The 23,807-nt window shown below is 41.7% G+C and overlaps 1 long non-coding RNA gene and 1 pseudogene across 2 annotated transcripts in view; both read right to left on the bottom strand.

Moving 5' to 3' along the window:
* The window catches only part of LOC309636721, a 939,587-nt gene that overhangs the window by 75,577 nt on the left and 840,203 nt on the right, over positions 1-23,807 (bottom strand). The gene's annotated exons all lie outside the window — the stretch shown is intronic.
* On the bottom strand, positions 6,649-22,802 carry LOC309636427 (lysine-specific demethylase 4D pseudogene; annotated as a pseudogene). Its single transcript has 3 exons — positions 21,048-22,802; positions 19,180-19,242; positions 6,649-7,095 (listed from the first exon to the last, which is right to left on the bottom strand). The product of its transcript is annotated as a lysine-specific demethylase 4D pseudogene (transcript).

Here is a 23,807-nt window from a genome sequence, read left to right as displayed (position 1 = left end):
AGAACAGATACATGTATATGTATAACTAAATCACTTTGCTGTGCACCTGAAACTAACACAACATTGTTAATCCCTTATACTCCAATATAAAATAAAAAGTTTAAAAAAAATGAAGAAGAAGCTATAGCCATTTCCTTTGTCATTCTCCTTTCAAGTACTTTAGCAGGGACAACCCCAAGTCTGTCACCTCTAATCTGAGAGTAATAATAGTAATAAATAATATTATTAAAGTAACACAAAATAAGTAATAATAATAACTTCAATAATAGCTAGACTTTGTTGTGTGCTTCTCGTCGAACACTGTGCTGAAATCACACTTTTTAAAAAAAAATCTTCAACTAGATGTGAAATAATAGCTTGTTTTTACCTCAAGCTGGTTACTACTCGTAGTCTCTTACTTATATTAAGTCAGTTGAGCTTCACAACCATCCTATTGCGGTGAGTACTGTTATTATCATGTCCAGAAGCAGCCCGCCGAGGTCACACGGTTTTATGAGCGCAGCCCTGGTGTTTGCACACAGGGTGTGTGCTGGGCCCCGCTGGCTCTCCCAGGAGCAGGGGCCTAGGAGTGCTGAGTCACTTGCCCGTCGCCCTAGCAAAAGGCAGAGCTGGGCTTCCAATCTCCATCTGCCCGACTCTACAGACTGAGCTCTTGGAAAGAAAAGTGAACGATGTATACAAATTGGGAGTCACGGTTCTTGGCACATTGTAGACACTCATAATATGGTCACCACGTTTCCTGTCTCTAGCCTACTTGTTTTTACCTTTCTCCTAGTGTAGCCAGTGTGAACTCTAGACAAGCAGTTATGGGGTGTCTTTATCCATTTGGGCTGCTATCACAAGATACCATAAACTGGGGGGATTGAACAACATGTTTTTTTCACAGTTCTGGAGGCAGGAAGTCCAAGCCTAGGGTGCCAGCATGGTCAGCTTCTTGGTGAGGGTTCTCTTCCTGCTTTACAGACAGCCACCTTCTTGCTGCATCCTCACATGGTGAAGAGAATAATCATCTCTCTTTTCAGAAGGGCATTAATCTCATTCATGAGGGCTCCACCCTCATGATCTAAAGACTTCCCAATGGCCCCACCTGCAAATCCCTAATTGGAGATTAAGGTGTCAACATATGAATTTTAGGAGGACACATTCGGTCCATAGCAAGGGGGGAGATAGTGGGAAAACGGAATGGAACACAGGAAATGGAATTGAAATGCCCCGGCTCCCTAAAGGAGCCAAGGAATGTCAATGTCATGGGCGGAGGAAGGGGGGGATTTGACAATAAGCCACACTCACTCCTAGAGTGAAGCAGGCAGTGGGGGCATTCAAAGCCAGTCCCGTCCCCCTGCAGACCTGGTAAGAAAGGAATGCCTGGAGCAGCCATCATTCTCCCAAAAAGGTGACCTGTGCCCATTTGTCAGGTACGATTGAGAAAAGTGGACAAGAGAGCTGCCATGAGCCCGAGAACAGACTGAAACAGCTCTGAGAGCCCCAGGACGCTTTGGCCCTGAACTTGAGTCTGACTGTTCCCAGTAAAAGATAACTTCTTCAGAGGCTCTAAAAGCAGCAGTTTGGGGGAGAGCCTGGCTATGGTTATGGTAGCTGGGAAGAAGCTGTGGCGTGGTGAAACTGCCTAATTGCCTGTCTGTCTCCAAGCAGATCATAAACTTCATATTATGTTCCCTTAGCATGTAGTACTAGCCTGGCACAGTGAGGGGGCTTAACAATATTTGTTGCGTCAATGAATGAAGGTCTCATATTGAAATAAGAGAAACAGAGTTTATTCTCTGGCTCTGTAAGTTATTTCAACCCCCACCTTAGAACTGGATATCTTATTTTAAAAGACATTTAACATGGAAGCAATTATGCTATAATAGGAAATATTTATTTATTTTAGGTGTTTCTTATGATGCTAGCTCTTGTTTCATTTCTATTGGCGGTTTCAAGTCATTCACTTAGTCGACAATTTTCATTGAGTCCTCACTAAACAGAGAAAGCCAAGAAAGATAATTATCAACTGTATTAATCTGGTTCAATCCATGAGCTAAACCATAGTTTAATAAAGTTCTCAGGGTCCTAGACGGTCGTGTGTAAGTACAGTCAAGGTGATATACCACAAGAGAGTTGAGGTTAGGTCACCTGGTTACTAAGGAGTTTCTCAGGAAAAAGAAACTTATGCAATAGATGCTTGACATTCCCAGGGAATGGATCCTGAGCTCTTTCTTTGCAAATTCTTCATCCTAGCTCTTTCCTAAAAATTATCCTTATCTGGAGCCAGGATTTCCCGCGCATAACCTGAAATTCTAAATCTATAGCCCATTCAACTCTGACACCTGATCTCTCACCTGGCAGCTGTTTTTCCAGAGAATTTCTCCTGAAGTCTCCTGAGGAGCTTCCTTCACTGCTCTCCACATTATTTGAATATGGGCCTCAGCACAATTCCAAAATATTGACTGCATTGATTTGGAGTTGCTCATAAGTAGCTGGGATGGCTTTTGTCAACTTAGTGAATGCCAGTGATCTGCTGGGTCTGTTAAAGTCCCACCTAATCCAATACGAGTCAGAAACGTGACATGTCAGCTGATACAGCAGGAAACCAGAACCTACAGACCGTCTGCTCTCAGGATTTGCCTCTGGGAGGAAAGATAGAGCCATTTCCAGGGATGGCTGTGAATTATCAGTGCTTTAAAAGACTCTGGGGCCTCCAAATTCCTCCATCCCCAGCTCACCTAAAACACCAATGGCCCCAAGCACTCAGTGGGAGGAGTTTGCATTCACTGAGTTATGACATATTGTGCCTTCCCCCCGCCTCAGCTCCCGCTGCCTCTGTCCTGCTCTGCAGCCACGTTGCTAATCTGTGAGCACCTTAAGGCTGCCCCCACCGCAGGTATTTGCATGTGGTGTCCCTCTGCCTAGAATGATGCTCTCACTCCCTTGTCCACAGGGCGCACTCGAAGACCACACTCCCAAGAGGCCACCCTCTCTGACATAGCAGTCCTGTCGCTCTCTAACCCCTTACTCTGCTTTATTTTTCCTCCTAGCCCTTATGACTGCTTGACTTGTTATGTGTCTCTTTATAATGGGAATATAAGATCCAGGAGAACTGAAACTTTGCCTTTTTCACTGTTGTGCCCCAGTTCCGCAAACAGTGCCTGGTACATGGTAAGTGCTTAGTAAACATGTGCTGAATGAATGAATGAATGAATAAGTGAGTGAGTGAACGGGCCCTGAAATATATAGGCACCACGTGAATCTTTTGAGAAGAGGCTCTCTGAGAGATGGGACAAAGAAAAGATGCTCTCTGAGGTCTACAGGCCTGGACGTAGCTCTGTGTTAGGTAGAGGGGCCTGAACATTTAGGGCACGAGGATACTGGATGCCAGGATCCTAGAAAAATCCAGAAACCCGGCCACACAAATGTTGCATTTTCATAGAGTGGCACCTCCAACATGTTACCCATGTCCAACAGGGCTCAGTTGTGCCCTTCCTCTATCCTCCCTGAAATTGCTTATCCCCCTAACACCCACCACTTGCTGAGGAACCGTGAGAAGGGTCTCATTATTACCCTGTAATCACTGCAGGTCAATGACAAGGAGCTTGTGAGGCGTTTCAGTTTGAGAGGCTGGTGAACAGAGCGGGATGGGCAAGGGCTGTTCCTCACCAGGATCTGTTCAACTCAGATCAGCGTCCATTCCACTTATCTCGGGAGCCAATTCCTAGCATCTGTTTGTGGTTTCCTATGTAAAGTGATGAAAGGTAACACAAACATTGGGGGAAAAAGCAACTTCAAAACCCATATATGGGGCTTCCCCGGTGGCGCAGTAGTTGAGAGTCTGCCTGCCAATGTAGGGAACACGGGTTCGGGCCCTGGTCCGGGAAGATCCCACTGCCGTGGAGCAACTGAGCCCATGTGCCACGGCTACTGAGCCTGCGATCTAGAGCCCGCGAGCCACAGCTACTGAGCCTGTGTGCTGCAACTACTGAAGCCCGCACACCTACAGCCCGTGCTCTGCAACAAGAGAAGCCACTGCAATGAGAGGCCTGCGCACCACAACGAAGAGTAGCCCCCCGATCGCCACAACTAGAGAAAGCCCACGTGCAGCAACGAAGACCCAATGCAGCCAAAAATAAAATGAAGTAATAAATAAATTTATTTAAAAAAAACAAAACAAAACAAAACCCATATACGGTCACCATCTAACGACATAAATATCATGGTGAAGTTATTTCTAAATATCTGGAAAGGAATCCTTACTCACACGGAAACTGAATTGGTGTAATGGTTAATCTCTATGAATAATTCATTGTGGCCAGGTAGTCAGACAAATCCATAACTGACGCTTTTATAAATCTTAGAGGAGTCCCAAGACCCGAACTCCAACCTCTACAAGTTACGTTTAAATACAGGTTCTAACGTTCATCTTACAACTTTGGGTCCTAAGTAATAGTGATAATAGGTAATATTTAGTTAGCACAAATTATGTTTGCCCGGATCTGAACTTGTTATGTGCAAACTCTAACAGAGGTGCAAAGTGGCTAAGAGTTCATTTTGCCTAAACTGGCAAGTGGAGAGCCATCGAAACCTGATTTGTTGAAAGACTAGTAAACAAGTTGGTGTAGGAGTCTGAATAGGCTGGGTCCTCTGGCTCTTGACTGATTGTGAAATCTTTACCTTGGCTTTGTAACACTGGAACAAGGAGAAATACCCCAAGGAGTGGAATTTGCAAATGGGTATGTGTGACCTTTTGTGCAAACATGAGGTAGATCAGGAGCAAAAAAAAAAAAAAAAAAAAAAAGATAAGTTTTCGACCAGTAAGAATAATTGGCACTTTCTTACGAAACTAAATATAGTCTCACCATACAATCCAGCAATTGCACTCTTTGGTACTTACTCAGATGAGCTGAAAACTTACATCCACACCAAAACCTGCACACAAATGTTTATAGTAGTTTTATTCATAATTGCAGAAAAACTTGGAAGCAACCAAGATGTCCTTCAGCAGGTGAGTGGATAAATAAAGGGTGGTACACCATACAATGGAATATTATTCAGCAACAGAAGGAAATGAGCTATATACCACTAAACGTGGAGGAAACTTAAAGGCATATTATTACGTGAAAGAAGTCATTTGGAAAAACAAAACTATGGAAGCAGTAAAATGATCAGGGGTTGTGGGGGGAGGGGAGAGGGGGAGATGAATAGGCAGAGCACAGAGGATTTTTAGGCAATGAAACTATTCTGTATGGTATTATAAGTGTAGATACACGTCATTATACATTGGTCAAATCCATAGACTGTACAACACCAAGAGTGAACCACAAATTAAACTACGGACTCTGGGTGATAATGAGGTGTCAGTGCAGGTTCATCGATTGTAACAAATGTTTCTTTCTGCTGTGGATGTTGATAGAGGAGCCTGGGAAGGAGTATGTGGGAATCCTCTGAATTTTCCACTTAATTTTGTTGTGAACTACTCTGAAAAAATAAAGTCTATTAATTAAAAGAACATGTAAGCCTGAGGGGGAGGTGAGGAAAACAACAGTAGAACTGAGCATCAGAGAAGGAATATGAGCGGATGTCCTTGGCCTTGGGCGGGCCCAAGAGGACAGCAGAGTGTATGAATGCACATCAAATTAACTGAGCACCTCCTACATGCCTGTCACATTTACATCCCCAGTATCTTCACAAAACTCTCACACTGTAATTCTGGCTCAGAGAAAATCAATGATTTTTTTGCTTAAGGTCCCACGACTAGAAAGTAGCAAAGCGCAGGTTTGAATGCCATTTCTTCTGACTCGAAGTCCAGTTCTCCCCTCTAAGTAACTGCTGGAAAGGTCAAAGCAGTGACTGTGGAAAAGTTTGCTTTATGAAAGACATCACGCTTCAGATTCAACTTTGCACCTATGCATACTGAGTGGGTCCATGGATGTACTGAGTTTGTGGATGGAGGGAAAACACAAAACCACATCAACAGCATCACATTTATTTACTTCACCATTAAAAGAAAAAGAAGAGGCTGCAGTTGAGGCAATAGGGAAGGAGTACTGAATAGAGAATCATTATTACTATCCAGAGTAATAGCCTTTCTGGAATTTCCCATACCAAGGACAAAATGTCATAGTGGACAGAGTCAGGTTCTCCTGGGAGTCACCTTCTCTGCCATGATGAGGAAGGAAAGCTTCTGCAGCTCTGGAGAGGGGCCAGGGAAGGTGGCCTCACAGTCTGGTGACAATGCAGACCTCCCCAAGTCTCCTTTCTTCTCTGCGGTGCATCCCAGAGACACGGCCCATCTTCCTCACCTCTTCATGGCCACGTTCATCTTATTCTTGCATCTCCAAGCCTGGCTAGAAAGGAAGATAAACTCTCCCCACCTCCCTACTTCCTTGCTGCTCCAAGAAAACAAAGTCTTCATTCCATATTGCTTCAGGAAAACAGAAGGCCACACACACACACACACACACACACACACAGCTTCAGTACCTCACAAATCTCTGGTCTTATTCCTACTATTCTCGACCCCAACTCCCTTCCCAGCTGGTAATTAGAGGTCCCCTTTAGAGCCCCCACCCAGCCACCGATTGTTACTCTCCTCAGGGTGCTCACCTGAAATCTCCCTTATTCTGACCCAGAGTTTTCCAAAGGTCATGCAGAGCCCTATTCCCAGGCCACTTTGCCATAATCGATCCAGTGCGGGGAGGCGAAATTGATGGCTTCCGCGCAGTTGAAGCCATGGTTGAAGCCAGAGCGGTAGCCATAGGGAAGCGTCACGATGAACTCTCCAGCCTCCTGAGTGACCCGACCGAAGGGGATGCCGTTGTCCTTGAGGACCGTGGGCGAGATGAGAGCCACCTTGTGCCGCAGGAAGGCCTCACAGCCCCGCGCGCTGCCCGGGAAAAGCTCCCTGGCCAGGCGTTCCAGGCGCCGGCCGTGCTCCGGGGGCACCGCGTACCAAGTCTTGGGCTCCCCGAAGTGCAGGTAGTTGATGCTGTAAAGGTCCATGTCCTCCGTGTGCCAGGCGAAGGCGGTCTTCCACATGCCGAAGTACAGGTAGGGGGTGTTGACGCCTTCGATGACCACTCCGCACTCCTGCTCCAGCAGGTCCTGAATGGTTCCCAGGTTTCAGAGTTTTCATCATATAGGGAGCCATTGATTTTTTTTTGAATTTTATTTTATTTATTTTTTTTATACAGCAGGTTCTTATTAGTTATCTATTTTATACTTAATAGTGTATATATGTCAATCCCAATCTCCCAATTCATCCCCCCACCCCCCTTCCCTACTTGGTGAAGGAGCCATTGATTTTTAACACCATAATTTGGTAGTAAGTATAAACGTTTCTTTGAATATTTTCGCTCCAAATTTTCCAAATCCAACTGTGCCTGAATCTGATACTTTTAGCTTTTTCCTAAAACTGGAGATGCTTGCTCACCACCGGGGCTTTTCTTTTCCTGTATTTAGTAAACACACCTCCTTCCCCCTCGCCCCCTGTTGGACGGACTGGCTATTACAATGGTATCAGACGTCCGATTTTCCATTTCTTAACGGGGCCTGTTCTGTGCGAGTCTTTGGATTCCATGTAAGCAATATATTTGTGAAATAATTTTTTTTCACGACTGCATGAAACGTCATTATTGTAAAATTTAGGTTCTAGATGGCATGTTCCTCAGATGCTATGGTTTTAAATTAATAAGCCTCAAACTCCCAAATCCCAAGGTCTATTCTGGATATAGCTGAAGTTGCTGAGATACACATGAATCATTATCATATAAAACATAAGCATTAACTACTACAACGGTAAAACCTCTCATATATGTCACTCCCCACCAACAATTGTCACCTGAACTCTAAGCAACTAAAATTTTAAAAAATATCTCCCAGCTTTCCAGTTCATTCAGGCACCAAATCTTAGATTCAGCAGTTTCTCGCAAAAGGAAATGCAATTTCAGTAGCTGAGACATGGAAGCAACCTATATTGTCCATTGACAGAAGAAAGGGTAAAGAAGATTTGGTACATATATACAATGGAATATTACTCAACCATTAAAAAGAATGAAATAATGCTATTTGCAACATCGATGGACCTAGAGATTGTCATACCGAGTGAAGTAAATCAGACAAAGATAAATATCGTATGATACCACTTTAAAAAAAAGGACACAAATGAACTCATTTACAAAATAGAAACAGAGTTAGAGAATGAACTTATGGTTACCGGGAGGGAAGGGTGGAGAGGAGGGATAGGGAGTTTGGGCTTGACATGTACACACTGCTATATTTAAAATGGATAGCCAACAAAGACCTACTATATAACACTGGGAACTGTGCTCAATACTATGTAATGACCTGAATGAGAAAAGAATTTGAAAAAGAGGGGATACATGTATAAGTATAACTGAATCACTTCACTGTACACCTGAAATTAACACAACATGGTTAATCAACTATATTCCAAAATAAAATAAAAAGTTAAAAAAAATTAGTGAAGATTTATATTATGGATATGATTGAGGGAATAATTTTATTCAGTTGGTTCTGATATAATTCCATTTTCTGCAGACCAATCATAGACTCTAAAATGTTCTTTTCCACTACTAGTAAACTCAGTTTGTTATCATCTCACTAAAGGAAACTATTTTGAGTGAAACTATTTCTTTGAAACCTGAACATGAAAAGATAAACTTGATAAAATTTTTTAAAATTTAATCACCAAAGTAAAAAGTAAAGATTTAAAAAATGTTAACTCCATCTCAAAAGTAAATAGTTCCTGCCTTAATCTCTTTTACATATTCTTTTTTAAATAAGAAACAAGAGTGGAGGAATAAACAGGAGATTGTTTAATAATGTGAAATCCTAACTTCACATGAGCATTTTTCAAGATCCAGAATATGCTTTCCCCTTTGGACTCAACCTCAAAATGAAGCAGCATGGACTGATGGTCTAGTTCTATGTGTCCCATCAGAAACTGAATTCACTCAGCACCATTCCTTTCCAATCTCTCAACATCCTCCAAAATAATTGATGTCCAACTCTGGTCCACTCCTTCAGTTTCCCATAAAATGAAAATATTTTGCCTGATACAAACCTGTGTTTAAAACTTTTAACTTGACAACACAGCGTATCACCTATGAGACAATAACTATGTATTACATATATATTTATATATTTATGTATAAATAATATGTATATTACTTACACATATATATTCTTTTTTAATCTAGGAGAAATAAGAATTCCGTCTATCACAGCTTCCAATGTAAAAATTATAAAAGATGTTCCCACAAGTGAAAAACAAACGCTTTAAACTTTTAACAGGAAAGCTTCTCCCTTTCTATCAATTTCACACATTTAACAAGAAAAAAAGAATAATTTTTAGTAAGGAGAGAAAAAGATAAGAAACTCTAGCTAGATGATTTAGCTTAATCATTTACTCAAATAAACATGAATTGAGTGACTACCATGCTTAAGGTATCAAAATAGGTTCAATGGGGAATATAAAAATAAATCAAGACTTAGACCTTCCTGAAAAGATGTCTATTTCCATGGGGAAGATAAGTCAAGTACAGAATTAGCATTCATCAATAAGTTGGATTTGAATACTCACCCAAGATTTACAAAATGGTGACCTTAAGTATTTTATTCAACTTTTCTATCATTCTGTGTCTTCATCTATTTAAAGAGAATAATAGTAGTTTCTACCTCATAGGGTGATTCTGTGTATTGTGCTGATCTTGAGGCTTGGTATGGTGCCTGGCATGTTGTCTGTGCTCAGTGATTATAGATAGTGTGTTATAGAAGATCAGAGAGGTCTGGGACAATGAGGGAAACTTCACCAGTAAGTAGCTGCCTAAAAAGGAAAGGAGAAATAAAATGGAAGTTCCGGGAAAGGTAGGAAGTTTGAAAGAATGAGTAGGTAAGGGTGACCATTGACATAAGCAAGAAAAGTATGAAAGTTCTCAACAGAGTTTTCTTACTTTGTTCAGCAAGCTGACCTCTCAGCTTCTTCACCTCCTCCCCATTTTTAAATGATTTTCCTCTCCACCTCAACTAAGTCACCCTTGTCGTCTGACCCTTTCTGAAATCTTGATTTTAGGAATCCTACTCTGGAACAAATGCTGACTACCCTTTTGCACACAATAGTACCCAACAATTTTTTACCTAATAGAGAATCACTGAATGTTTGGCCCTTCTTTGGTTCTGTCCTTTTACTTTTACTCATTTTATTTATTTATTTATTTATTATTTTTTATTTATTTATTTTTGGCTGTGTTGGATCTTTGTTACTGCACGCGGGCTTTCTCTAGTTGTGGCGAGTGGGGGCTACTCTTTGTTGTGGTGCGCAGGCTTCTCATTGAGATGGCTTCTCTTGTTGTGGATCACAGGCTCTAGGTGCATGGGCTTCAGTAGTTGTGGCACATGGGCTCAGTAGTTGCAGCTTGCGGGCTCTAGAGCACAGGCTCAGTAGTTGTGGCACACAGGCTCAGTAGTTGTGGCTTGTGGGCTCTAGAGCGCAGGCTCAGTTGTTGTGGTACACAGGCTCAGTAGTTGTGTCTAGAAGGCTCTAGAGTGCAGGCTCAGTAGTTGTGGCACACGGGCTTAGTTGCTCCGCAGCATGAGGGATCTTCCTGGACCAGGGCTCGAACCCGTGTCCCCTGCATTGGCAGGCTGATTCTTAACCACTGTGCCACCAGGGAAGCCCTATTTTTACTCATTTTAGATGGACAAAAAGTTCTGACTGAGTTCTGCTTCAATCCCCTCACCATCTTGATTTAGGAAAATTTATTCTGCCTCCTCGCTGCAGAAATGCTTTTCACCATTGGTAAAATGTCCCAAGAAGTAAAATGTGGGCAGCACTGAGCCCTGCTAAGGTGAAGAGTAAGAGAAAAAAGACAGGTATAAATAGCCTCTTCCTTGTGTTTTCCAAGAGCCATGGTTTTCACAACCATCAAAAAAAGTAAATTTTGTCTCTTCCTTTCCATCACTTACAGCTGTAATATTTTGCATTGCTTAATACCTCTAATTCTATTTTAATTACTGGCAGAAATGTTACATATGTTTTCCTCTTTAGTAAATTGCTAGCTTTTGGGATAAAACATTTAACTAGATAAACAGAGAAAATGTTTTCAGTTTAAGGAAGTATTCATGGATTCCTCTGTGGGGGCGTGTTTTAAACAGAACTGAGCATTGAATTCTATCATATGCCCATCAGCATCTATGAAAATGATTATATAACTTTTCTTCTTGGATCTATTAATAAGTCACTTTACTAGGTTTTCTTATTTTAAACCATCATTGTTTTCCTGCAATAAATGTTATTCAGTCATTATGTTATTCTTTTAATGTAGTTAAAATTTTAATTTAAAACTTTTGCATCGAAGATTGGTTCAAGATGGTGAAGTAGAAGGACATGTTCTCACTCCCGCTTGCAAGAGCAAGAATCGGAATCACAATTAACTGCTGAACAGTCATTGACAGGAAGACACTGGAACTCACCAAAAAAGATACCCCACATCCAAAGACAATGAAGAAGCCACAGTGAGATGGTAGGAGGGGCGTAATCACAATACAATCAAACCCCATAACTGCTGGGTGGGTGACTTACAAACTGGAGAACACTTATATCACAGAAGTCCACCCACTGGAGTGAAGGTTCTGAGCCCCACATCAGGCTTCCCAACCTGGGGGTCCAGCAACGGGAGGAGGAATTCCTAGAGAATTAGACTTTGAAGGCTAGCGAGATTTGATTGCAGGACTTCAACAGGACTTGGGAAAACAAAGACTCCACTCTTGGAGGGTACACACAAAGTAGTGTGTGCATTGGGACCCAGGGGAAGAAGCAGTGATGCCATAGGAGACTAAACCAGACCTACCTGCTAGTGTTGGAGGGTCTCCTGCAGAGACAGGAGGTGGCTGTGTCTCACCATGATGACAAGGACACTGGCAGCAGAAGTTCTGGGAAGTAATCCTTGGTGTGAGCCCTCCCAAAGTCGGCCATTAGTCCCACCAAAGAGCCCGGGTAGGCTCCAGTGTTGGGTCACATCAGGCCAAACAACCAACAGGGAGGGAACCCAGCCCCACCCATCAGCAGACAAGCGGATTAAAGTTTTACTGAGTTCTGCTTACCAGAGAAACACCCACCTCTACCCACCACCAGTCCCTCCCATCAGGAAACTTGCACAAGCCTCTTAGACAACCTCATCCACCAGAGGGCAGACAGCAGAAGCAAGAAGAACTACAATCCTGCAGCCTGTGGAACAAAAACCACATTCACAGAAAGACAGACAAGATGAAAAGGCAGAGGGCTATGTACCAGACGAAGGAACAAGATAAAACCCCAGAAAAACAACTAAATGAAGGGCAGATAGGCAACCTTCCAGAAAAAGAATTCAGAGTAATGATAGTGAAGATGATCCAGGACCTCAGAAAAAGAATGGAGGCAAAGATCGAGAAGATGCAAGAAATGTTTAACAATGACCTAGAGGAATTAAAGAACAAACAGACAGAGATAAACAATACAATAACTGAAATGAAGAATACAGTAGAGGGAATCAATAGCAGAATAACTGAGGCAGAAGAACGGATAAGTGACCTGGAAGACAGAATGGTGGAATTCACTGCTGCAGAACAGAATAAAGAAAAATGAATGAAAAGAAATGAAGACAGCCTACGAGACCTCTGGGACAACATTAAACACAACAACATTCACATTATAGGGGTCCCAGAAGGAGAAGAGAGAGACAAAGGACCCGAGAAAATATTTCAAGAGATTATAGTCGGAAACTTCCCTAATATGGGAAAGGAAATAGCCACCCAAGTCCAGGAAGCACAGAGAGTCCCATACAGGATAAACCGAAGGAGGAACACACCAAGACATATAGTAATCAAATAGGCAAAAATTAAAGACAAAGAAAAATTATTGAAAGCAGCAAGGGAAAAATGACAAGTAACATACAAGGGAACTCCCATAAGGTTAACAGCTGATTTTTCAGCAGAAACTCTACAAGCCAGAAGGGAGTGGCATGACATACTTAAACTGATGAAAGGGAAGAACCTACAACCAAGATTAATCTACCTGGCAAGGATCTCATTCAGATTCAATGGAGAAATCAAAAGCTTTACAGACAAGCAAAAGCTAAGAGAATTCAGCACCACCAAACCAGCTCTACAACAAATGCTAAAGGAACTTCTCTAAGTGGGAAACACAGGAGAAGAAAAGGACCTACAAAAACAAACCCAAAACAATTAAGAAAATGGTCATAGGAACATACATATCAATAATTACCTTAAACGTGAATGGATTAAATGCTCCAACCAAAAGACACAGGCTCGCTGAATAGATACAGAAACAAGACCCATATATGTGCTGTTTACAAGAGAACCACTTCAGACCTAGGGACACATATAGCCTGAAATGAGGGGATGAAAAAAGATATTCCATGCAAATGGAAATCAAAAGAAAGCTGGAGTAGCAATTCTCATATCAGACAAAATAGTCTTTAAAATAAAGACTATTACAAGAGACAAAGAAGGACACCACATAATGATCAAGGGATCAGTCCAAGAAGAAGATAAAACAATTGTAAATATTTAGGCACCCAACATAGGAGTACCTCAATACATAAGGCAAATGCTAACAGCCATAAAAGGAGAAATCGACAGTAATACAATCATAGTAGGGGACTTTAACACCCCACTTTCAACAATGGACAGATCATCTGAAATGAAAATACATAAGGAAACACAAGCTTTAAATGACACATTAAACAAGATGGACTTAATTGATATTTAAAGAACATTCCATCCAAAAACAACAGAATACTCTTTCTTCTCAAGTGTTCATGGAACATTCTCCAGGATAGATCATATCTTGGGTCACAAATCAAGCCTTGGTAAATTTAAGAAATTTGAAATCGTATCAAGTATCTTTTCCGACCACAACGCTATGAGACTGGATATCAATTACAGAAAAGAAAACTGTAAAAATACAAACACATGGAGGCTAAACAATACGCTACTAAGGAACCAAGAAATCACTAAAGAAATCAAGGAGGAAATCAAAAAATACCTAGAAACAAATAACAATGAAAACACAACGGCCCAAAACCTATGGTATGCAGCAAAAGCAGTTCTAAGAGGGAAGTTTATAGCAATACAATCCTACCTCAGGAAACAAGAAACATCTCAAATAAACAAATTAATCTTACACCTAAAGCAATTAGAGAAAGAACAAAAAACCACAAAGTTAGCAGAAGGAAAGAAATCATAAAGATCAGATCAGAAATAAATGAAAAAGAAATGAAGGAAACAATAGCAAAGATCAATAAAACTAAAAGCTGGTTCTTTGAGAAGATAAACAAAATTGATAAACCATTAGCCAGACACATCAAGAAAAAAAGGGAGAAGACTCAAATCAACAGAATTAGAAATGAAAAAGGAGAACAACTGACACTGCAGAAATACAAATGATCATGAGGGATTACTACAAGGAACTATATGCCAATAAAATGGACAATTGGAAGAAATGGACAAATTCTAGGAAAGGTATACCCTTCCAAGACTGAACCAGGAAGAAATAGAAAATATGAACAGACCAATCACTAGTAATGAAATTGAAACTGTGATTAAAAATCTTCCATCAAACAAAAGTCCAGGACCAGTTGGTTTCACAGGTGAATTCTATCAAACATTTAGAGAAGAGCTAACTAACACCCATCCTTCTCAAACTCTTCCAAAAAATTGCAGAGGAAGGAACACTCCCAAACTCATTCTATGAGGACACCAGAGCCCTGATACCAAAACCAGACAAAGATACCACAAAAAAAGAAAATTACAGAACAATATCACTGATGAATATAGATGCAAAAATCCTCAACAACATACTAGCAAGCAGAATCCAACAACACATTAAAAGGATCATACCCTATGATCAAATGGGATTTATCCCAGGGATGCAAGGATTCTTCAATATATGCAAATCAATCAATGTGATACACCATATTAACAAATTGAAGAATAAAAACCGTATGATCATGTCAATAGATGCAGAAAAAGCTTTTGACAAAATTCAACACCCATTTATGATAAAAACGCTCCAGAAAGTGGGCATTGAGGGAACCTACATCAACACAGTAAAGGCCATATACAACAAACCCACAGCAAACTCATTCTCAATGATGAAAAACTGAAAGCATTTCCTCCAAGATCAGGAACAAGACAAGGATGTCCACTCTCACCACTATTATTCAACATAGTTTTGGAAGTCCTAGCCATGGCAATCAGAGAAGAAAAAGAAATAAAAGGAATCCAAATTGGAAGAGAAGAAGGAAAACTGTCACTGTTTGCAGATGACATGATACTATACATAGAGAATCCTGAAGATGCCACCAGAAAACTACTAAAGCTAATCAATGAGTTTGGTAAAGTTGCCGGATAGAAAATTAATGCACAGAAATCGCTTGCATTCCTATACACTAATGATGAAAAATCTGAAAGGGAAATTAAGGAAACACTCCCATTTACCATTGCAACAAAAGAATAAAATACCTAGGAATAAAACTACTTAGGGAGACAAAAGACCTGTATGCAGAAAACTATAAGACACTGATGAAAGAAATTAAAGATGATACCAACAGATGGAGAGATATACCATGTTCTTTGATTGGAAGAATCAATATTGTGAAAATGACTATACTACCCAAAGCAACCTACAGATTCAATGCAATCCCTATCAAATTACCAATGGCATTTTTTACAGAACTAGAACAAAAAGTCTTAAAATTTGTCTGGAGACTCAAAAGACCCCAATTAGCCAAAGCAGTCTTGAGGGGAAAAAAACGGAATTGGAGGAATCAGACTCCCTGATTTCAGACTATACTACAAAACTACAGTAATCAAGACAATATGGTACTGGCACAAAACAGAAATATAGATCAATGGAACAGGATTGAAAGCCCTGAGATAAACCCACACACCTATGGCCAACTAATCTATGACAAAGGAGGCAAGGATATACAATGGAGAAAAGACAGTGTCTTCAATAAGTGGTGCTGGGAAAACTGGACAGCGACATGTAAAAGAATGAAAGTAGAACACTCCCTAACACTATACACAAAAATAAGCTCAAAATGGATTAGAGACCTAAATGTAAGGCCAGACACTATAAAACTCTTAGAGGAAAACATAGGAAGAACACTCTTTGACATAAATCACAGCAAGATCTTTTTTGATCCACCTCCTAGAGTAATGGAAATAAAAACAAAAATAAACAAATGGTACCTAATGCAACTTAAAAACTTTAGCAAAGCAAAGGAAACTACAAACAACACGAAAAGACAACCCTCAGAGTGGGAGAAAACATTTGCAAACGAATCAATGGACAAAGGATTAATCTCCAAAATATATAATTATAACTAATTATAATTTATATTGATTGTAATTATATTCATTATAATTATATTGATTATAATTTATAATCAATATTAAAAAAACAACCCAATCTAAAAATGGGCAGAAGACCTAAATAGACATTCCTCCAAAGAAGACATACAGATGGCTAAGAAGCACATTAAAAGCTTCTCAACATCACTAATTATTAGAGAAATACAAATCAAAAGTACAATGATGTATCACCTCACATCAGTTAGAATGGGCATCATCAGAAAATCTACAAACGACAAATGCTGGAGAGGGTGTGGAGGAAAGGGAACCCTCTTGCACTGTTTGTGGGAATGTAAATTGATAGAGCCACTATGGAGAACAGTATGGAGGTTCCTTAAAAAACTAAAAATACAATTACCGTATGACCCAGCAATCCCACTACTGGGCATTTACCCAGAGAAAACCATAAATCAAAAAGGCACATGCACCCCAATGTTCATTGCAGCATTATTTACAATAGTCAGGTCATGGAAGCAACCTAAATGCCCATCGACAGATGAACGGATAAAGAAGTGGTGGTACATATATACAATGGAATATTATTCAGCCACAAAAAGGAACGAAATTGGGTCATTTGTCGAGAAGTGGATGAATCTAGGGACTGTCATACAGAGTGAAACAACTAGAAGTCTGCAAACATACACCAATGAAATGACAGAATTGAGGACTACTGTGGTCACTGTGCACATGGTGCAGAATTGAAGGAAATATTACTAGAAAAGAAAATGAATATTTCAGTAGGGTTGGCAGCAACAAAGATCTGGTTGCTTCGGGCTACTTCCTAAAATGAGAGATAACAGGAAGTACAAACCCAAGCCTAAAGCAAATAGATGAAAACAGCCTAGAACATTATATGTTCTTAGCATAGATTCTACATTGTAGAAGACTCTTGTAGAAAATACACAGAAGAGTATTTTACAATGTGGGTCTAAACACACTATATGGTGCAGAAGATTTCTTTGTGTAACATGGCATTTTTCTTCCTCAACAAATATCTACCAGCTATCTCACATGACTTTCATCATTAGACATGTCCCTCCCCCTTCTGTCTTACTCCAAGATACCATGGTATATTTACACATTATAAGTATCTTAAATATTTACAGATCTACTAATATGTCACAAGATAGCAGGATGAGAGGTGTTAATGAACTATTAAGGGAAATTGCCAACAGAAGTTTCTGGTTTGCCTCTCTCTGTTGATTTTCCATAAGCAAAGGATTAAACTACTCTTTAGGAAAAAAACAAAAAACAAAAAAAACTTTTGCATAGATGTTCATAAATAACTTTTGTCTATTACTCTCACTATGCAATTTGTCAGGTTTTTCTATCAATGTTGTGCTTACTTTAAAACTTGGAATTTTTTCTTCTTTTTGAATGCCTAAATAGGTTTGAAAAGATCTGCAGGTTAAAGGTTTCACACACTCCCCCCTGAAACTACCTGGTACTAGTGATTTTTGATGAGGCATATCTTTTGCCATCTTTCTATATTTCTTACATAGAAATTTATGTCTTAGATTTTATTTTTTTTATAATTACTTTTTAAATTTTTATTTGTTTATTTATTTATTTTTGGCTGCTTTGGGTCTTCGTTGCTGTGAGCAGGCTTTCTCTGCTTGCGGTGAGCGGCGGCTACTCTTCGTTAAGGTGCGTGGCCTTCTCATTGCGGTGGCTTCTCTTTTCACAGAGCACAGGCTCTAGGAGTGTGGGCTTTAGTAGTTGTAGCACTCAGGCTCAGTAGTTGTGGCTCGCGAGCTCTAGAGTAAAGGCTCAGTAGCTGTGGCGCACGGGCTTAGTTGCTCCATGGCATGTGGGATCTTCCTGGACCAGGGCTCGAACCCATGTCCCCTGTGTTGGCAGGCGGATTCTTAACCACTGTGCCACCAGGAAAGTCCTTGTCTTAGATTTTCTATCTCTTCTGGAATCTGTTTTAGTTAATTAATTTTTCTAGAAAAGTATCCAGTTGAGCTTTTTGTTGACTTCTTAGTTATATTATTTTACAGTTTTTCTAACTCATTTATTTCTGCATATGTCCTTATTAATTCCTTCCTGCTACTCTCTTTGTTTGTTTTTCCCTAACTTTATGAGACAGAAGCTTAATCCATGTAATTGCATACTTTTAATTTTATGGATAAAAATACTTAAGGCTGTAAATTTTCCTCAGTATTATTTAACTGAATCTCATATATTCCTAGGTATTTCGTTCATTTTTAAATCTAAAAACACTCCAATAATGCTTATTGTGTCCCAGGCATCAGTCTTAGCACTTTGCAAATATTAACTCATAGAATCAACCTACCCATCATATGAGGTAGCTACTATTACTATCCCACTTAACAGTTGAGGAAACTGAGTTATCATGAAGTTAAATAATTTGCCAAAGTCATACAAACTGGTAAGAATAAAGCTGGGATTCAAAATCAGGCAGTCTGGCTCTAGAGTTTATACAGTTAACAAATATTTATTCTATGTCCTTGTCTCCAGGGTATTTAGCTATTGTGGTTTATATCCCTCTAACCTACAGGTCTTTTCATTGAGAATTTTTAACTTTCCAGGAAGGACCTATATATCTCCCAATTTTTAAAGTTAATTTCTAGTTTTATTGCATGATAATTAACGAGTTTGATTTTTTTCCCTTACTTTGGAATTTATTGGTATTTTCTATTCACCCAAATGTATTGTCAGTTTTTGTGATTGATCCTTTGGTAATGACAAAACTGAGTACTCTATTACCAGGTATGTAAATTCTACCTTACTGTTAATGCTGTCGAAGGTTTCTACATCCTTAAGTTTGTCCATTTGTTCTCTCTTGCACTAAGTAAGGTAAAAGGGGGTTCCATGCCTTCTGTAGGTGCAATAATGTCCCCAAATGCCTACATGTTCACCGACCCAGAAGCTCCCCAAACTTCATCCTTCTGGGGTTTTATGGAGGCTTCATTACATATGCACAATTGATTAAATGAGTGGCCACTGGTGATTGGTTCAACTTCCAGCCCCTTCCCCTCCTTGGAAGTCTAGGGTGGGACTGAAAATTCCAACACTCTAATCACGGGGTTGGTTCCCCTGGCAATCAGCCCCCACCCTTAAGTGACCTAGGGGCATTCCAACAGCCACCTCATTAACATAACAAAATCATAAAACATAACTCTCTTTACTTAGGAAATTCCAAGGATTTTAGGAGCTATTGACCAGAAACAGAGATGAGGACCAAATATATATTTTATATTATAAATCACAATATCACATAAGGTGACTTAAATTCTCCTATTTTTAATGCATTTCTTTCAACTTGCTTGATTTTCTGTAATTTATACTTCATCAAAGTTGCATGGGTATTCATGACTGCTACACCTTCATGGGGAAATTTAGCCTTTAGAGCCCTTTCATGCACCTTTGAGCCTCAGTTATACTTTGTCTGATACAAGATGCATGACTTCTGCTTTCTGTTTGCATTTTGCTTGGTATAGTTTTGTCTGTTCTTTTCATTTTAACTCTTCAGGATCACTCTGTTTTAGACTGTTAAAAGATAAACTGAGGCATATTAAACATTTTAAGAGTTTATTTATGCAAAATTCAATTCAAATTTGGCAGCATTCAGCCTAGCAGGAAGGAGCACTGAGGAGCTATACAAAATAAAAGATGTAGGCAGAAGGGAGTGGGAACAGGGAAGTTATACTAAGCAAAAGAGTGGGTTGGTTATTGCAAGGTTACTTTCCTTTAGGGGATAATTCTGATTTTAAAAATATATTTTAAGGATGTTACCTTTCTTTGTTTTGCAGATACACATCGGGATAACAACTTTAATAAACATCAATAAAGTTAAAAAATCGATGAGACAAAACTAGCGAACAGACCCAGATGGGCAAAGGTCTAGTTTAGGCCATGAGCAGCGGCCTGGGAAGACGGGGGTGTGAGACTCACAGGCTGTGTGTGATGCGAGAAGCTCCTGAGGCTTGCTTGTGGCTGCAACACTATCCACTGGGAACCACGGTCAGTGACTCAGAGGCCCAGAGGAAGCTTGGGGATGGAAGGGGCTCAGCCAGATCCTCAGCATCATCCAGTGTTGCCCCAAATTATTATGGGGCCTAGAGGCACACCACTGCAAGGAGGTCCCCTGAGGGTGCCATCAGAAGCAAGCAGTGTCCATACCATCTAAGCCAAGGCAGAAGCCAAAGGCCCATCAATGTTCAGGAGTGGGATGAGAATACCTGAGAGGCACAACATTCTATGGCAGCTGTCCTCGTGGGAAGGTCCACTTCAGAGGCTGCTAGGAGCCCTGGTTGTCATGGTAGGAGAAAGCATCTGGCAGCTTGGGAAATGTGTCATTTCTAGGAGATAAAGCATATCCACTGAGGACAGGCCCAGCCCAGATTGCTGCTTGGCTGGGAGCTTCTGTGCTTTCTGGGGTGGAGGGTCAGATAAAGTCACATTTAGCAAATTCTTCAGTAGTCATGGGCTCACAGATTGAAGACCATCCATTGGTGAGGAATTCCTCCCAGGACTCAAGAGATGCAGGTGCCTCTAGCTTTAGCCCCAGGGGGTCACAGTCAAGGGTGCGGGAGACTGGTCTCTGCAGCTGGGACAAGACTCTTAGAGGCATAAGAGTGGTCCAAACTTACAACCTCACAGAAGTTCACGGGGGCCCTGCAGGTCCCAGCATCGTCCCTGGGGAACACTCTCAGAGTCCCAATGACGTTGGGAGGAATCAAAGGGACGCTGTCAAGGAAACTGGATGTAATACCCTCCAGAGATGACAGGCATGGACCAGGGTGCATCGGGTTTTCGGAATCCAATGGGGGACCCAAGGGTTGAAGATCAGGGGCACAACAGCACCCGGAAGCCTTAGAAGGATGCTGGAGCCACGGGCTCAGCAATGCAGGGTTGTCCATCAAGGGTTCGCCAGCAAACAGGAGCTGAGATGTGAAGTCCAGAGATGTGTGCATTGTGTCTAAGGAGAGGCGCCTCTTAGCCAGGGCCCGGACTGTCCGGTCCCGAGTCCCCTCTTCCCAAGGACGACGACGAGAACCGTATCGGCCAGTTAGGTGGAGATCCGCAGCACATGGAGCTGGGGTCAGAGGTGGAGTCAGGCCGGGCTCCGCGGAGCTGTAGGCAGCAGCAGCCCCGAGCTGGGCGGCAGAGCAAGAACCCCGGGCTGGCAAGGGGGGCGAGGAGACAAGACCCACAGGGGCTCGGCGGCGGGTCCCATGGCAGGCGGCCACGGGCAGACAGTGGTGTGAGGCGCTGCGGGACGGACAGTGCCTCTGGCGGAGCGTGGCTCCCCCGGGCGCGCGAACCTCCCTCCAGGCGTTCAAGATCTGGCTGTCCGGCGCCGTGGGTTGCGTGTGGTCCACCACGGTCCGGTCCTGCCCGCCTTTCCACAGCTCGTAGCGCTCCGGTTGCAGGATGCGCACGAAGGCGTCCATGGAGAAGGCGACCCGGGCCTCCCCGCAGCTGCACTGCGAGGCCACTTTGCCATAATCGATCCAGCGCGTGGAGGCGAAATTGATGGCTTCCGCGCAGTTGAAGCCATGGTTGAAGCCAGAGTGGTAGCCATAGGGAAAGGTCACGATGAACTCTCCAGCCTCCTGAGTGATCCGATCGAAGGGGATGCCGTTGTCCTTGAGGACCGTGGGCGAGATGAGAGCCACCTTGTGCCGCAGGAAGGCCTCACAGCCCCGCGCGCTGCCCGGGAAAAGCTGCCTGGCCAGGCGTTCCAGGCGCCGGCCGTGCTCCGGGGGCACCGCGTACCACGTCTTGGGCTCCCCGAAGTGCAGGTAGTTGATGCTGTAAAGGTCCATGTCCTCCGTGTGCCAGGCGAAGGCGGTCTTCCACATGCCGAAGTACAGGTAGGGGGTGTTGACGCCTTCGATGACCACTCCGCACTCCTGCTCCAGCAGGTCCTGAATGGTTCCCAGGTGTCCAAGGTTCCACTGCTCCGTGTTTTGATCGAATAAGGAGCCACTGACGTCCGCACCATATACTGGTGAATCATAGAGGCGTGTTTTCCAATATTTTCGCTCCAGGTCCTTAAAATCAAAGTGTGCTGGAGTCCGGTATTTTTCACTATTTGCTAAGTGGTGGTATTCACCCACGGTCATGGCTTTCTTCTTTTTGTGGTATTGAGTAAACACACCTGCCTGCCCAGAAGTCACCTGCTGGAGGGGAGTGGCTATTAAGATGTCATCGATATCATCGTACGTCTGTCTGGCTTTCCATCCTTTCGGTGGAATTACCTTGGCTAGGCCAGCTTGGTGTGCACCTTGCGACTCCATGTAAACAATATATTTGTTGAAATCTTCAAATTCTTCCATGGTTGGGTGGAAGGTCATAATCTTCCAACTTGGATTCTGGCTACCAAAGTGCTTAGACTGCATGGCGACAATAGAATAAGCAACGGACTCCCAGCTTCTTAGGCGTGCTTTGGATACCTGAGAATGCTGGGGAGTACCTCTTCCTTATATTTTCTTTATTTTTAAAGAACTTCTGATATATCTGAGAGGCAGGAACTCAGACTTGAACTTTTAAACAGACGAGGTGGTATCTTCTCCAGGCTTGTCAATCCACCAGAAGGACTCCACTCTTGTCAGCATTTTGGAGCCAAAGGAAATAGAGTATTTCCCAGAGGAGAGGGCTCTCTGAGCCAAGTCCTGCCTCAGCCTGCAGCTCTGTGAGTTTCCTCTGTTAGGGATATAAGTGCCTGAGGCCTCGCCAGATTCCCAGGCTTGAGTGCATGGGTGGCTTCTCACCTCACTGTAGCAGAAAGTCTCTTCATGGAAGTTTCCAAGCCAAACCTACAGAAAGTACAAAATATTGAAAATAAGTGGATGACAAAACAAACTGATTTAACATCAAGTTAAAGAAAATTGTATAGCAATCTTAATTTCAAAGTTTGAATTTAAGGGCAAACAGTACACTCTTTTGGTAGGCATGTGAACTGGTGCAGCTATGGTGCATACTATGGAAAACAGTATGGAGGTTCCTCAAAATTTTTAAATAGAACCACCATATGATGCTGCAGTCTCACTTCTGGGTATATATCCAAAGGAAATAAAAACAGAATATGAAGGAGATATCTGCCCTCCCTCATTCTTTGTGGCATTATTCACAATGGATAAGATATGGAAACAACCAACATGTCCAGCGATGGGTGAATGGTCACAGAAGATGTGGTACATATATACAGTGGAATACTACTCCGCCATAAAAAGAATGAAATTTTGTCATTTGCAACAACATGGATGGTCGTGGAGGGTATTATGCCCAGTGAAATAAGACAGAGAAAGACAAATATGGCATGGTATCACTTATATGTAGAATCTTAAAAGAAAAAATAAAAGTAAAGCTTACAGAACCAGCGTAGAAAAGTGGTTGCAGGGGAG

Source organism: Balaenoptera physalus (assembly GCF_965194825.1).
Source record: "Balaenoptera physalus genome assembly, chromosome: 10".
NCBI classification, from domain to species: Eukaryota; Metazoa; Chordata; class Mammalia; order Artiodactyla; family Balaenopteridae; genus Balaenoptera; species Balaenoptera physalus.
Note: the sequence above shows the minus strand (reverse complement) of the source record. Positions and strands in the feature narration are given on the sequence as shown.